Below are 15108 nucleotides of genomic sequence, written 5' to 3' on the forward strand. Positions count from 1 at the left end.
TTCACAACCCAGTGCTCATCAACCGCTGTGCCACCGGGGAGGCCCCAAATACAAGTTTTTAACTACGAGCTGGATTCAGCTTATGAACATCACACAGGGAGTCATGGGGGAAGGATTGCAACAATTTAGGAAACAGGAGTCTAGTGAGGATTATGAGAATATGAATTTGTGACAAGGGAATAATCCTAATGCAAGATATTGATGCTTATAAATGATGACATGTAAGAGTTAGTGGGGAAAAGCTGAATTAATGAGGGGCTATAAATTTTGATTCCGGTACCTCACATCTTGGGGTACTGGCCTTGCATCAGTCTCCCCACAGCCGAATTCATGGCTTGGTTCCTCAGACTGTATATGACAGGATTAAAGGTGGGGGGCACCACCGTGTAGAACATAGAAATGACCAGGTCAGACATGGACAGGGCCTCTGAGGTTGGCTTCAGATAATCAAAGACCCCAGCGGAGAGAAACAACACCACAACCAGCAGGTGGGGAAGGCAGGTGGAGTAGACTTTGGCCTTCCCTTCTGTGGATGGATTATTCCTGAAAGCAGAGAAGATGTGGACATAGGAAATGACGATGAAAGTGAAACAGCAGATACCCCAGACCATACAAATGAGAATGGGGACAAGTTTGTTCATTAAATTTTCTGAACAGGAAATAGCCAATAACTGGGGGATGTCACAGAAGAACTGGTGGACCACGTTGGACCCACAGTAGGACAAGGAGAAGGTTCCAGCTGTGTGCATCACAGCATGGGGACCCCCACCCAGCCAGGACTCAGCTGTCAGCTGCACACACCTGTCCCTTTTCATAATGATGTCATAGTGCAGGGAGTGGCAGATGGCAGCATAGCCATCAAGGCTCATCACCGTGAGGAGGCTAATCTCTGCACCTGCTGAAATAACCACCATGGAGACCTAGAAGACACAGCCCGGGAAGGAGATGGAGCTGCTGTGCCTCAGAGAGTTGGCAATGGATTTGGGGACCGTGGCTGAGATGAGGCAGAGGTCCGAGAAGGACAGACCACTCAGGAAGAAGTACATGGGGGTGTGGAGGTGCCGGTCCAGGGTGGTGATGAGGAAAATGAGCACGTTCCCCAGTAGGGTGCACAGGTAGACCAGTGAGAAGAGCAGCATGTGCAAGAAGCTCATTGTCCCCTGGTTGGGAAGCCCAGGAGGATTAATTCTGTCACGGCCATGAGATTGGTCACCCCTGGGGCCGTCATCTGTGTAAAAAAAATAAAGAGAGAGAAAACATTGTCATATCTTCCATTATTGAACAGAAAATGTGTTATCAACATAAAACAATCATACAATCTATGCTTTATCGTTACATGAGCAAATTTATATTTTTACTCATGTGAAAGTGCTATTGATGTATTGTCCCAACATGTGTCCATTTATTTGTGAAGAAATGAAATTTTATATGACCTTGATAAAACCTGAATATCAGGTCTCTCAGTGAACTGAATTGACAGACCACCAGTGCCCAGTCATTCCCAGGCCTGCGGCTCCCCCTCCTGCCCAGGCCCCAGCGTCTCTGCCCAGCACACCACCCAGAGGTTGTCCAGGGCACAGCCCCAGAGGACACCTGACCATGTTCACCCCCTCCCCACCATGGAGAGCCTGTCCCTGCTCCTCCAGCACAGCCCTGGTCTGGGGAGGCCCCACAGTGACGGGTGTGCAGGGAGATGGGGTGTGTGGATCACTGTTTTCCTGTTCCCCAGTACCTGACACTGTCCTGGAACTGAATGATCTTGCCTCGGTGTCCCTGTGTGACTTGTCCTGATGCCTCCTCTGTCAGGTTCCTGCCCCTGTGGCCTCACTGCTCCCTCCTGGTCCGTCCACTCGTCCCCTCATCTCACTGCCCCTGACTCCCCACATCTGAGGACCCAGAGACCATGCTTCCTGCAGAGTCTCCGCCTGGGTCACACCCACACGTCCCTCCTGCAGGATGGGCTCCTCCACCCCGTGTCCCTCCCGGCCCCTCTGTCCCCCTCAGACTCATGCACGTCTGTGTAGGGAGGAGGCCGCTCTGGCGCTGAGCCAGACGGTCTGTGCGTGTGGCTGTCCCTGCCAGTCCCAGGGCCCCGGGTCCACCGGGTGTGGGTTTGTTCCTCCCACCAAGCCCGTGCGTGAGTGGGGACGTCTGGACACGGGGCAGCCCTGCCCACACTCCTCCCCCTCCCCAAACTCACACTCTACCCCCTCTGTGGGGTGACGGAGGGGCAGGCTCTTGCTTGGAAGTATTTTTAGGAGAATATAATAATAAAAATAATTGCAAAACATTGTTGGGGATAATTTCTGAAATTTTAAAAAACAAGAAAATAAATCAGCGTACGTGGTTGTGACAAATGTTGACTTCTGTGGAGTGGCTTAAATCCATCTCTAAAATTGATAAAATAACTTGACATATCTCCCTCAGGCCCTTTTTAAATGCTGTGACTTATTTTCCAATTACACTGACAATCCCTGAGTATGGAGTTGGGGAAAAATCCCAAGTTCACATCCACAAATAGACAGATGTCGCCTCCACCATCTTGTTATTGCCAGAGCCATTAAGGGGTCAACAGTGTCTCTGATAAGTTTCTGAATTTCTACCTGACTCACATCTGTCATCATGTTTAGGAGAAAAGGCATAACATTCCCTCTGGAATCTCTTCCTCACCATCCAATTCTATTAATTGCTGTGATTTTATTCAGTGCCCAGAGCCCAATGAGTGTGCTGATGCTCATCCCAGGTGTGCGGCAGAAATCGTCACATCTCCCATGTATCAAAACCTATGCTCAGGGCCTCCCCGGTGGCGCAGCGGTTGAGTGCTGGGTTTGCGAAGCTGCCTGCAGCCTCTGCAGTGCTGGTTCGATCCCCGGCTGCTCCCCGGCCACCGGAGGAGGGTCCCACATGGTGCGCAGACCTCTCCTGCCGCCCGCTGCTCCCCTCAGCAGTGTCCTTTGGTCCTTCTGCCTGATCTGCTCCCCGCTCTGGCTCTGGTGAATTCTCTCACCGTCCCGCGCTTCTGACTGTACCCAGTGCTTGTATAGATAAATAAATATATAATAAATAAATCTTTTTTAAAAAAAAACTATTCTCAATGTATTAAAAGTCAGTATCTTTGACCATCATAAACTAAAAGAGAAAATGTTTTCTCTCCCTGAGCCTCACTCAGGCTGACAGGGCAGTGGGACATGACGACTTGGGCCCTGTCAGCATTAGTTGTCATGATTTACAAAGTGAATAGTTTAACTATGGCGCGTTCTCCAGTCAAACATGAAGCTTGACATCTAAAATTTTCCAAGTGTATGGGCCTCCCTGGTGGCACAGCGGTTGAGCGTTGGGTTGAGAAGCTGCCCGCAGCCTCTGCTGCGCCAGTTCGATCCCCGGCTTCTCCCCGGCCACTGGAGGAGGGTCCCACATGGCGCGCAGACCTCTCCTGCCCCCGCTGCTCCCCTCAGCAGTGTATTTCGGTCCTTCTGCCTGCCCTGCTCCCTGCTCTGGCTCTGGTGAATTCTCTCACCCTCCCGCGCTTCTGACTGTACCCAGTGCATGTATAAAAACAAATACAAACAAACGAACAAATAAATAAATAAATAAAATCATGCCTATAAATAAATAAATAAATAAATAAATTTTTCCAAGTGTGAGTGGATTCTCCCCTGCAAACAGCTGGGGGTAGTTACCTGCAGTCTGGGGGGAACTATCCTTTTGCTGTGTTGAGTCTCTCTCCTGAGGTTGTCCCCATGGCAGGACAGAGGGCATCCCAGCCTCTTCCTCCATGGTTGGGGCTAGTGGGGAGCCTCTGAGCACTCACAGGATATTCCGCCCCGTCATGCACTGCCTCATAGACAGAGCAGGGCCTCAGGGCTGGGCTATTTGAGCTCTGGAGCTGGCGTCCGTGTGTTGGACTCGGTCCACATTCCAGCCCTCAGGGACCTTCCTCCAGAGCTGAGACACATACTTTTTTTTTTATTATTTTTATTTTACTGTCTTAATTGGTGTTGTCCTGTAGCACATTCAGTGATCATTAGTGCACCGAGTGTGTCAGAGGCGATTTCCTTAATTTTCACACCTCTGAGGACAGGACCTGTCCCCCCAGGCCCATCAACTCCCCTGACCGCCACGGGGACCCAGGTGGCCCCGTCATCAGAGCCAGGACGAACCCAGCCACATGGAGCAGTAAAATCACTGCTACCCGTGTGTGCCCTCTGGGCCTGACAGGTGGGGGAGGCACTGGTGGGGGTGGTGGGGCAGCGTGGGGACAGGGCAAGCCGGACAATGAGCAGACTCCCCAGTCCAGGAAAGAGAGTGGCAGAAGCCGGACTCCGAAGCCAAGTTGTTGGCGCCGCAGCTTCTCTCCCTGTCCTGATGCTCCCGCCGACCCCTCTAGTGCCTGAGAGTCTGACTTGCTGCTGATCTCGCGTGAACATCGCATTCACGTGGACTTTCCTGCCCAGGTGCATGTGGGGTGGACAAGGCTGGGCTGGGGTCCCCTGGGAGGCGGGGGTCTGGGTCTGCCTGTGCCACCCAGGCCGCCACAGCCGGGGGATCGTGGTCAGCCGCTGGGAGGGGAGGACAGGACTCAGGGGACACTGAGGAACCTGCATGCAAGTAGCCTCCTCCACGCGTGCGACCAGCAGGAGGTCACTCTCCGGCATCAGAGCCAACCTGACAGTGGTCAGCGGAGAGCTGTCCACACCCGTGGGAGCTGTGTGGTCACTGAGGCCGGAGGAGGGACACGAAGTGACCAAAGTCTGTTTCCTCCCCTGACGGGAACTGACCCATTCATGTGGGCTCCCGGCTGGGCCCACAGGATGGGAGGACACACAGGACAGTCCCAGAACTCCCCAAAGGGCTCTGCGAGGTGGAGGCGGCCCCGAGGGCAGGATGTGTGGGTCAGGGAATATCTGCACAGAGCCCCGGACTGGCCAAGTCCGGGGTGAGGGATCACATGCTGCCCAGCAGGGATGGACCATGGCCGCAGACGGGAGGGCACCTGGCGCTTCACCCAACTCTGGGGATCCCCGTGGGTGCTTTTTAGGGGGACAGACCCCGCAACCCGACTGCCCGCTCATGTGCCCACATGTCCCCCCACCTAGGCCTTGCAGACGACACACGCCTACCCCTGGGGGATCCTGCCTCTGGTGAGTGTGACCACCGATGCTCTGGATGCCCTAGACCACCCGGGAGACGACACCCACTTCCTCCTGCTCTGCCTGTGTGGTAAGGGCAGGCGGGGTCAGCACCAGTCGGGGTGTCCTTTAGGCCTCAGGGAGAAGGTCGTGGGTAGCTGGAGGGGCTGGGTGCTGCTCACGCGGATTGTGGGGGATCCTGAGTCCTCACATAAAGTCTTCTGGTAGAAACTCCTCAGCCCATGAAGAGAATGGTTATTCCTTCCTGCTCACCCCAGCTGAGAAAAGCTTCTCAGCCCAGGAGCACATACCCACATTTAATCTCTCCGCACACAGATTCGAGTTTGTCCACTGTGAGGACCCTGGTGTCCAGCACACGCTGAGGGAAGAGGACACGACGGAAAGTGTGGGCTGAGTGTGAGGAGCGGAAGTGTCATCACCAGCAGCTCTCAGAGGTCCCAGGAAGCAGCAGGACAGAGTCCGCCCAGCTTATTAGACGTTAATGCTGAATAATGACATGATCACGCCCTGGACTCTGCTGGCCCTGCAGGATGAGCCCATCCCAGGACGGGAACAAACACATCTGTGCAGGGGTCAGGACGTGCCATTGAGCTCGGAGCAGGGTCTGGAGCCTGAATCCACCTGCCCGCAAATCTGCAGGCACCAGACATCCTCCTTAGAGACTGTCTACCTAGGCCTTGGCCCGGGTCTCGACTGGGGTGCTGCTCCCTGTTGTGGTGAGGACACACTTGTGTGGATGGACACTTGCCCTTGTCAGGAGTTTGGGGTGCCCATGGCTTCTCCCCGCGCAGGGCCTGTGCTCACAGCGGTTTCTGAGGCCCAGGAGTGCTCTAGTGTGTTGGGGGACCTCTTGTTTATTACCCTTGGGGTTCCCTGTCCTTGAATTGTGGAGGCAGGAGGGTGTTCACTAGGGTGTTCTGTGGGGTGTGAGGGGGCACCGCTCACACAGAGTGGCAGAAATGGAACCCCAAAACAAGATAGCAAAGACGTGACAAATGGCAATTATTACCATGACCCCACGTCACCCCTCTTGGGAGGTCAAATCCTCTTCTCAACAGTCTAGAGTTTCACTCAAAGCCAAGACAGAAAGTGTGTAAAGGCCGTGGCCTGAGAGTGATGGAGGCCCAGTGGGGAGACGCCTGCCATAAGGGTCTTTCACAGAAAGATGAGCAACTTGGGGGACTTCCCCACACAGATTTTATTCTGAAATTTCTATGGACTCGGTCTGGTCATTAACATGCATGTTATAAGAGAAATATTGTCTGATTGAGTCTGTTATGATCTCTCAGGCGTGTTTGGAGACACCGTGTCCTGCTGCAGAGAGGACGCGTGAGGGAGGAGCCTACGCCAGCTCATGTTCTCAGGTGGGTGAGCAGCCGGGAGCCTTCGGCATTTATAGCATAGAAGCCGCTGGCAAATGAAAGTTACAAGTATTGCCTGCTTTACTTTTCATAATATAAAAAGTGACATAATTGCAAACGTACCAGAAAGTGGAGAAGAAGACCTGGTGCAGGACACCACAAACAACCTTGTGAACCCCTCAAATATGGACTCCTAAAAATAAACACAAGAGCAAAAAGTGTCTTAAAAATTATAAAACTTAATTGACGAAACGTAGTTCTTCAAAAATAGTTCACATTTGTAAAAAAAAAAAAACATGCTTTCGAAGGACTGTAATCAAATCAGAACGCTGTATAAATGACCATGAAATAGAGGTTTCAATTTTAGACTCCAATTCTTTTTTATTTTTAATATTTTTTATATATTTTTACATCATTATTCATTTTTTGCACAATGTATGCTTTCTCATCTCAGGTGTAGTCCCTGTGAGATCCCAGCACCCACTCAACCACCAGCATCACTGCCGTGCACTGTGCCCTTCCAACCCGTTTTGATCCTGCTCCCTTGTCCCCATTGTAGTGGCCTGGTTTATAGTCGCCTGTTGGTGTTGATTTTTACTTTATTATAAATTCCTTTTTTTTTTCATGTTCTCTTATTTGGATCTTCTACGTTCCTGCTATGAGTGAGAGACCATCTGGTATTTTTCTTTTTCTTTCTGGCTTATTTCACTGAGCATGATCCCTTCCAGCTCCATCCATGTTGCTGTGAATGGCATGAGTTTATCTTTTTGATTGCTGAGTAATGTTCCATTGTGTGTATAGACCACATCTTCTTGATCCAGTCATCGATGAGGGGGCATCCGATGTGGAGAAAACAAACTCTCCTGCACTGCTGGTGGGAGAAAGAACTGGTCCAACCACTATGGAGAGCTGTGTGGAGATTCCTCACACTGATAAAAATCGAGATTCCATATGATGCAGCAATCCCACTCCTACGGATCTAACTAAGGGACAAAAACGCGTTAAAACAGGACACCTTTACCGCTAGTTTATTGCAGCACTGTTTGCATTAGGTAGGCTACGGAAACAACCCAGATTCAGATTGTTTAAGAAACTTCCACCCATCTGTGGGAGATTCATTTCAAGTGCAATTCCTACTTGGCTTTTGAACAGAAGAATGACTTTCTCTTGGAGGATGTTGCCCCATTACAAATAGTGAGGGCTGGGAGGCCCCACTTTCTGTCTCCCCATCTCTCCCCTCCACAAGTTGGGGTCCTCAGTGGAGACACAAACAGGGGCTTTGGGTACCGAGTGCCCAGACCTGGGGTCCTGTGACCGTGTACTCCCACGGACAAACCCCCTTTTTAACTGCTTGATTTCATATAAATGTTGGAGATGAGTGAGTTCAAGAACATTCTTTCATATACCAGCCATAATATTAAAAAAAAAACTAGGATTCATATATTGAATGTCACACAGATATGAGTTTTGAGAAATGGCTGCATTATTTTAGGAAATATATATTTTTAAATATTTATTTATTTATACAAGCACTGGGTATAGTCAGAAGTGCGGAGGGTGAGAGGATTCACTAGAGCCAGTGCGGGGAACAGAACAGGCAGACTGATGAAATACACTGCTGAGGGGAAGAGCGGGCTCAGCAGGAGAGGTCTGAGCGCCATGTGGGACCCTCGCCAGTGGCTGTGGATCAAACTGGCACTGCAGAGGCAGCAGGCAGCTTTGCAACCCAGAGTTCAACCGCTGCGCCACCTGGGAGGCCCTGGAAATATAATTTTTAAAGAACAGAAAAATGATAAAATTTGCCAAAGGTAATCTGTAATGAAAAGTCTTATTTTACTTTAAAATGGTGATGGTGGGCCTCCCTGGTGGCGCAGCGGTTGAGCGCTGGGTTGTGAAGCTGCCCACAGCCTCTGCAGCACCAGTTCGATCCCCGGCTGCTCCCCGGCCACCGGAGGAGGGTCCCACATGGCGATCAGACCTCTCCTGCCGCCCGCTGCTCCCCTCAGCAGTGTCCTTCGGTCCTTCTGCCTGCTCTGCTCCCCGCTCTGGCTCTGGTGAATTCTCTCACCCTCCCATGCTTCTGACTGTACACAGTGCTTGTATAAATAAATAAATAAAAACAAATCTTTAAAAAAAAATAAATAAAATGGTGATGGTAATAGTTAGAGGGAAAATCTAAATAACTGCTGGGTTCATGTAGATGTAGATGTGTAATTAATTAATGAAAACAGTGATATCTCACATGCTGGTGTAGTGGCGCTTCATCAGTCTCCCCACAGCCGAAATCATGACTTGGTTCCTCAGACTGTATATGACGGGATTAAAGGTGGGGGGCACCACTGTGTAGAACATAGAAATGACCAGGTCAGACATGGATGGGGTCCCTCAGGTTGACTTCAGATAATCAAAGAGCCCAGCAGAGAGATACAACACCACAACCAGCAGGTGGGGAAGGCAGTTGGAGTAGGCCTTGGTCTTACCTTCTGTGGATGGGATCTTCCTGACAGCAGAGAAGATGTGGACATAGGAAATGACGATAAAAATAAATGAGCAGATACTCCAGACCACAGTTATGAGAATGGGGACAAGTTTGTTGATTAAATTTCCTGAGCAGGAAATAGCCATTAGTTGGAGAATGTCACAGAAGAACTGGTACCCAAAGCCCCTGTTTGTGTCTCCACTGAGGACCCCAACTTGTGGAGGGGAGAGATGGGGAGACAGAAAGTGGGGCCTCCCAGCCCTCACTATTTGTAATGGGGCAACATCCTCCAAGAACACGCTGGACCCACAGAAGGACTAGGAGAAGGTTCCACCTATGTGCATAATGGCAAGGAGACCCCCACCCAGCCAGGACACAGCTGTCAGCTGCACACACCTGTCCCTGTTCATGATGACCTCATTAGTGCAGGGGTGGCATATGGCAGCATAGCGGTCAATGCTCATCACCATGAGCACGTGAAGCTCTGTACTTGCTGACATAACCATCATGAAGAACTGGACGACACAGTCCGGGAAGGAGATGGAGCTGCTGTGCCTCAGAGAGTTGGCAATGGACTTGGGGACCGTGGTTATGATGAGGCAGAGGTCTGAGAAGGACAGACTCCTCAGGAAGAAGTACATGGGGGTGTGGAGTTGCGGGTCCAGGGTGGTGATGAGGACGATGAGCCCGTTCCCCAGCAGGGCGCACAGGTAGACCAGGGAGAAGAGCAGCGGGTGCAAGAAGCCCATGGTCCCCTGGGTGGGGAACCCCAGGATGATGAATTCTGTCACGGCCAAGAGATTGGTCACCCCTGGAGCCATCACTGCGTGAAATTCTAGAGGAATAAAACTCCAGGACCATCCGCCATTGCCTGACCCATGGTGTCTCTCTGCAGGTGACCAGCGCTGACCTTACCCACTGACCTCTCTCCGTGCTCTGTCCAGTGTCTCCCCTGCAGGGATCTCAGCTCCTGCTCTGCTCGGCCTCTCCAGCTTCAGTGACCCGCAGGTGCCGCCACTGTCCACGCTGCCTGTGGGAGATTCTGAGGGGCAGAGAGTTCAACAGACCTCAGCCCCCTGAGCAGACTCCTCCCGTCTCACCACGTCCCGTGCAAGGGCACCTCTGAAACCCTGACCCCGGCCCCTCCACTGCCATCCCCAGGCCTCAGTCAGCACACTTCCCAAGCGGGGGACCCCCACCAGCCTCAGGAATATGAATGATCAAGGACGCCCCAAATTAGCCTGTGAAGTCTCAGCTCCCAGTCCTCGCAAAACAATGTCCAGTTGCAGCTCCAGGAGCACACTATGGGACCAAGTGGACAGTGATGGCGCCGAGACTGTTCCTGGTCGGCACCCATGTCCCTCATCACGGCAGTGGGTGGGGTGTCCCCCACCCCGTGTCGCCGTCTGACTACCGTCTGGCCCTCACCCCTGCTCGTATGTGCTGAGAGGGTGACCTCCCGCTACTGCCCTCCCGGTAAGTGTCCTGCCCCTCCCCCACCCGAGGAGCTGAGGTGGATTCTCCTGCAGCTGCTTTCCATGGTCTCAGCCACTGTCCCTCCTGCAGGATGTGCTTGTCCACCCCGGGTCCCTCCCGGCCCCTCTGTCCCCCGCAGACTCATGCATATCTGTGCAGGGAGGAGGCCACTCTGGTGCCAAACCGGATGGTTTGTGCGTGTGGCTGTCCCTGCCGGTCCCAGGAACCCGGGTCCCCTGAGTGCGGGTTTGTTCCTCCACCCCAGGCCCGTGCATGAGTGGGGAGGCCTGGACACGGGGCAGCCCTGCCCTCTCTGCTCCTTGTACCATTCCACTTAAAGCAGGAATTTTGGGAGCATGTAGTAACATAAAATAATTGCAACACATTGTTGGGAATAATGCCAAATAATTTACTTAAAATAAGGAAATAAATCAGTATATGTGTTGGTCAAGAATTTTGACATTTGTTTAGTATTGTGTATACAAATTTAAAATGATGAAATAATTTTTGACATCTATCTCATCCTGACCCTGTTTAAATAGTGTGACTTTGTTTTACAAAATTACTAACAATCCCTGAGTGAGGGAGTTGGCGAAAAATCCCAAGTTAACATCCATAAATAGTCACATGTCCCTGCCAGCCTCACATTCATGTCAGGGCCATGAAGTGGTCAACATGTTGCCGTAAGTGTTATTGATTTTCTACTTGACTCCTCTCTGTCATACTATTTAGGATGAAAAGGCATAATGTTCTGAATTTAACAATACGTAATTCTAATTTCCTCTGGATTTTCCTTTTTTTATTTTTATTTATACAAGAACCTGGGTACAGGCCAGAGGTGCAGGGGTGAGAGGATTCCCCAGAGACAGAGCAGGGAGCAGAACAGGTAGAAGGACTGAAACACACTGCTGAGGGGAGCAGCGGGGAGACAGAAGGGGTCTGCTGCGCCTCCTCTGGACTTTCTTTGCTACAATCTAATCTCATTAATTGTTATGATTTTTTCAGTACAGAAACAAACTCAGTGTCCTGAATGCTAAAAACCTGGTATGAAGCAAAAATCGTCACATCTCCCATAAATCAAAATCTTCTAATGTGATCAATGTATTGAAAGTCAGTATCTTTGATCATCATATATATATATATATATATATATATATATATATATATATATATATGTATGTATTTTCTTTTCTGTCATTGAGTCTCTCCCCAGGCTGATATGGCAGTGGGACATTGAGTGACTTGTGCTCATTTAGAATTCATTAACTTGGGCCTCCCCGGTGGCGCAGCGGTTGAGCACAGGGTTGCGAAGCTGCCGGCAGCATCTGCGGCACTGGTTCGATCCGTGCCTGCTCCCCGGCCACCAGAGGAGGGTCCCGCATGGCACACAGACCTCTCCTGCCGCCCGCTGCTCCCTTCAGCAGTGTACTTCGGCCCTTCTGCCTGCTCTGCTCCCCGCTCTGGCTCTGGTGAATTCTCTCACCCTCCTGCACTTCTGACTGTACCCAGTGCATGTATAAACAAAACAAACAAACAAATAAATAAATAAAAAACATGCCTCTATAAAATAAATAAATTAATTAATTAAAAAATAGAATTCATTAGCTTGTATTATTTTTAAAATGAGTAATTTAACGACAGAGCTTTCTCAAGTCTAAAAATGAAGGTTGACATCTAAAATAGTTTAAGTGTAAGTGGATTCTCCCCTGCAAACGGCTGGGGCAGATACCTGCAGTCTGGGGGGAATGATCCAGCTGCCGTGTCGAGTGTCTCTCCTGAGGTTGTCCCCATTGTGGGGCAGAGGGCGTCCCGGCCTCTCACTCCATGGTTGGGGCCAGTGGGGAGTCTCTGAGTACTCACAGGATGTAGCAACCAGTCCTGCGCCACCTCATGGACAGAGCAGGGCCTCAGGGCTGGGCTATTTGAGCTCTGGAGCTGGTGTCCGCCTGTTGGACAAATTCCAGATTCCAGCCCTCAGGGACCTTCCTCCAGAGGGACAAGTCCTTTTTTTCAGGTCACTGTCCTAATGGTGTTGTCCTGTGGCACATCCCAGTGATCATTAGTGCCCTGATTGTGTCAGGGGTCATTTCCTTAGTTTTTACTCCTGTGTGGCCAGGACCGTGGTTCCTCCTCAGGCCCTAGCACCTACCCTGACCACTGCAGGGACCGGGGGCTCCTGTCGTCAGAGCCAGGACGAGCCCTGTCCACAGGGAGCAGGAAAGTTGCCGCCACCCTCTTGTGCCCTCCTGGGCCTAGCAGGTGGGGGAAGGCACTTGCGGGGGCAGGAGGGCAGAGTGTGGGACAGGCTGAGGAGGACAACGAGTAGACACCCCAGACCTGGATGAGATTGGGCAGAAGCCGGATCCCTGAAGCAAGAGTTGTTGGCGCTGCAACAAGATCCCTTTCCTGACGCTCCTGCCGGCCCCTCCAGTGCCTGAGAGTCTGACTTGCTGCTGACCTCGCGTGGAGGTCGCCTTCATGTGGACAATCCTGCCTGTGGAGTGGGGTGGAGACAGCCAGGCTGGGGTCCCTTAGGGGGTCGAGGGCACGGGCAGCGGGGAGGGAGGGCGTGGTCCGTATCTGCCTCGGCTTCCCAAGCCTGGGCCAGCAGCGGGGGGGACCCGTGGGCAGCCGTGTGGAGGGAGGACAGGGCTCAAGGGAGCTGAGGCATGCAGGGAGCAAGGGGAATCTCTCTCTGGCGTTGTCACCAACCGGACAGTGGTCAGCGCAGAGCTGGCCGTCCTGGGGTAGCTGTATGGACCGTGAGGCTGGGCATGGAGGGACACGGAATGACCAAAGTCCACGTCCTCCTCTGACAGAAGTGACTCCTTCATGTGCGGTCCCGGCTGGGCCTGCAGGACGAGAGGACACACAAGACAAGTCCCTGAACCTCCCCGATGAGTGTTCGCCTTTGACTAAAATGGGAATATTTGTGCCCTAAGTACTCTGCAAGGCAGACTCGGCCCCGAGGGCAGGCGGGGTGGGGTCAGGGGCATCCGCTCGGAGCCCGGGGCTGGCCGAGGCCTGGGTGAGGGACATGCGCTGCCCAGCGGGCATGGGCTGTGGCCACAGAAGGAAGGGTGCCTGGCGCTTTTCCCAACTCCGGGAATTCCCATGGGCGTGTTTAGGGGGACACACACTGCCGGCCCCATTTCCATCCCCCTTGGCCTCGAGGACGACCCATGTCCCGTCCCTGGGGGATCCAGCCTGTGGCCACTGTGACCCCTGATGCTCTCCCGAGACCCCCGGGAGATGACACCCCCTTTGTCCTGCTTCTCGTGGGTGCCAGGGGCAGGTGGGGTCATCGCCTCAGGCAGGGTGTCCTTTAGGGGCTCAGGGAGAAGGTCGTAGGGCGCTGGAGGAGCTGGGGTGCTTCTGGTGGGGTTCACGGGGATCCCGTGTCCTCACTAAAACTTTTCTAGCTGAAACTTCTCAGCCAGTGAAGAGAATGTCTGTCCTTCCCTCTGTCCTGGCTGCGCAGAGTCCAGCCCCGATGCCCACATGTGAGTGTCAGAAAACAGACCCAGGTGCTCTGTCACCCCAGAGGCCCTGGGGGGAAACAGGGGACAGCGAGCGGGAGGGATGGAAAGAATCAGTTTGACACAGTCAGATGCCACAGTAAATGACGTGACAGGATTAATTCAGGACACTCAGATTCTCTCCAATGAGAAAATCAAAAGAAGCATCAGGAATGCACGAGATTTTATACAGCGCAAACCGGCATCTGTGGCTCGGTCACTGGCTCAGCAGCGGGGCTGCTTCAACCTCAGTAGTAAGTGTGAGAGGCCGCAGCCTCCTGACCTGTGGGGAAAGCGTCTCTGGGGTTCTGAGGCTGTGTTGGGTTGGGGTGTCCTTCCTGTTGTTGCATTCGTGAGGTTTTGTGTACTTTGGACGCTCGCCCTTGCCAGGCGTGTGATGTGCATACAGCTTCCCCTGGAGCAGTCTATTTTGCGATGGCGTCTTCTGAGGCACAGGAGCTCGCTAGTGTGGTGGGGCCACTTGTTTTTGCCGGTATCTCTGTCCTAGGCCTTGTGTCCCCATGTCCACCTGTGGCCATCATTTGCATAAAAATATCGAATGGAGTACAACATATGTGAAACCTTCCAGTTGAGTCTAGATGACACCTACAAGGACAGTCACAGGCATGTCCCAGCAGTCACTCTCAGGGTGTGGAGTGGAGAGGCTGATCATGGGATTATGCTCTGGTTGATCTCATAGCCTGACTGACAGCCCCTCCCCACTGCCCCAATTTTGCTTTCCCCCCTCCTGCCCAGGCCCAGGAGTCTCCGCCAAGCACACCTCCCAGAGATTGTCCAGGTCACAGCCCCAGAGGACGCATGGCCATGCCCAGCCCCTCCCCACCCCCGAGACCCTGTCCCTGCTCCTCCAGCACAGCCCTGGTCTGAGGAGGCCCTACAGCAATGGGTGTGCAGGGAGATGTGGTGTGTGGGTCCCTGTTTTCGTGCTACCCGGGAACCAACACTGTCCTGGAACTGAAGGATCTGGGCTTGGCTTCCCCGTGTGGCGTGTCCTGACACCTCTTCTGTAAGATTCCTGCCCCTGTGGCCTCACTGCTGCCTACTGGTCTGTCCCCACGTCTCCTCATCTCCCTGCCCCTGAAGCCCAACATCTGAGGACCCAG

The sequence above is a fragment of the Talpa europaea genome (genome assembly GCF_964194135.1).
Source record: "Talpa europaea genome assembly, chromosome: 8".
NCBI classification, from domain to species: Eukaryota; Metazoa; Chordata; class Mammalia; order Eulipotyphla; family Talpidae; genus Talpa; species Talpa europaea.